The sequence below is a fragment of the Myotis brandtii genome, unplaced genomic scaffold (genome assembly GCF_000412655.1).
Source record: "Myotis brandtii unplaced genomic scaffold, ASM41265v1 scaffold601, whole genome shotgun sequence".
Lineage (NCBI taxonomy): Eukaryota > Metazoa > Chordata > Mammalia > Chiroptera > Vespertilionidae > Myotis > Myotis brandtii.
In genome coordinates, this window is record NW_005370276.1 from 1,061,524 (window position 1) to 1,063,761 (window position 2,238).

General features: G+C 45.2%; 1 protein-coding gene across 1 annotated transcript in view; it reads left to right on the top strand.

The window, feature by feature from the left end:
* Positions 1–2,238, top strand: part of TRPM4 (transient receptor potential cation channel, subfamily M, member 4) — a 43,919-nt gene that overhangs the window by 26,209 nt on the left and 15,472 nt on the right. The window lies entirely within an intron of this gene.

Sequence of the window (2,238 nt, forward strand, 5' to 3'; positions counted from 1 at the left end):
GTGCCCTGACTGGGAATCGAACTGTGACCTCCTGGTTCATAGGCTGACACTCAACCACTGAGCCATGCCAGCCGGGCAGTACACTTGCAATTTAGATACCTTGTTGTAGCTGCAATGGAGAAGGGGCAAGACTAGATAGAGACAAGGAAGCCAGGTAAGAAGCCACGCTGGGGCTCTCCAGGCAGCCGAGGTGAGGGCCTGACTACAGCAGGTGGGATAGAGGTGTCGGGACACATTTGAGAAGTTGCAAGGTTAAAAAATAAATAAAAAACTTGTGGGAGTTAAATCGGATCTAAGATAGAGCTTATTTTTATGCCTATATGTGATAGAACTATCTTGGCAGGACTCTTCAGCCAATCAGGTCAGGGAGTGAATACAGACTTTATTTATTTATTTTTTAATCATCACCCAAGGACATTTTTCCATTGATTTTTAGGGAGAGTGAAGAGAAAGAGGAAGACAGAGAGAAACACATCGATTGGTTGCCTCCTGCACGAGCCTCTCCCAGGCCCCGATCATGCACCGGTGGGGTCTGGGATTGCGAGAGGGCGCAGGCCAGGCTGAGGGACCCCAATGGTGCACGAATTCGTGCACTGAGTCTCTAGTTGTTATATATAAGTGTTTAATCCTACATGTTAATTCTACTGAGGTTCCTCGTGCGAGTCACTTCTCTCTCTCCTGCTGTTTTCAAGATCCTTTGTTTTTGACTTTTCAACAATTTGATTTCTTTCTCAGTGTGGATTTCTTTGAATTTTCCTCTGTGGAATGCCTTGATCTTCTTGGATGCGTAAATTCATGTATTTCATCAAATTTGGGAAGTGTTAGGCCATCTTATCTTCAAATGTTCTTTTGTTTCTTTCTGCCTATCCTCCCCTTTGGGGAATCCCACGATGCATATATTGGTATGTCTTATGGTGTCCTACAGGCCTCTCAGGGCTTGTTAGTTTTTTGTTCCTTTTTCCTTATGTGCCTCCAACTGTATAATCTCCATTGATTTTCTTCAAGTTCACAAATTCTCTTCTGCCTCCTCAGAGCTGCGTTGAGCCTTTCTGGTAAATGTTTCATGTCCGTCATTGCACTTTTCGGCTCCAGAATTTCTGATTTGCTTACTTTTATTACTATTATTATTATTTCTCTCTCTTTATTCATATTCTCTACTTGATACGACATCATTTACCTGGGTTCTTTTAGTTCCTTTTTCATAATTTCCTTTAGCTCTTTAAGCATATTTAAGACAGTTGCTTTAAAGTGTCTGTCTATTCACTGAGTTTCCTTAGGGACAGTTTTTATTCATTTCTCTTTTCTTGTGAATGGGCCACACTTTCTTGTTCCTTTGCACGCCCCATAATTTTTTTGAGGGAAACTGGAATTTTTAATATTACTATAAAGTGGCCATTCTGGATATCCGCTTACCTCCTCCCTCCAGGGCTTCTCGTTGCTTCTTCTTCTGGCTTGTTGGTTGAGTGACCTTTCTCAGCTATTTTTGTAAAGTCTGTATTCTTTGTCATGTGCGGCCACTGAAGTCCCTGTTCTGTTAGCTCAGTGGTCAGCTGGTGACTTGATAGAGATTTCCCCAAATGCCTGGGGGCGGGAGAGAGAAACCCAAACCCTCCCAGCCTGCAGATTCACTCCGTGTTGGAGCTGTCTTTCAACGCGCAGGCAGGCTGTTTACACTTCTACTTTATCTGTCGCTTCCGGCTTTGGTTGCCTAAAGGTCAGCCTGAAGTGAAAGCTCGGGGCTTTCTCTAGTCATTTCTGGGCAGGCATCCAGGCTTGTCAATGCATGTAGCCTTCTAAGTCCCGTGGTACACACAGGAGCTTTATAAACCTCGAGTCCCCCCAGGTTCTCCCTCTCCCTCCCCAGCCACTTCCCTCCCCAGCTGTTCAATATGTCTATTACTACCTGGGCTGCTATTCTTTTGTCTTTTTTTTTGTTCTTGAGTTGTAAGAGGGCCGCTCTTTATTTTTAAACGCTTTCACACACCACCTGGGAAGCCGCTTCTGTCCTGGGGAAGTTCCAAGGACAGTGGAACAAAGACAAGCTCTTGAGCTGTTTTCTTCAGGGAGCCACACACAACCACACACACAACCACAGTTACTTAAGAGTAAGATCTGAATTTCTGCCCTAACCGGTTTGGCTCAGTGGATAGAGCGTCGGCCCGCGGACTCAAGGGTCCCAGGTTCGATTCCAGTCAAGGGCATGTACCTTGGTTGCGGGCACATCCCCAGTGGGGAGTG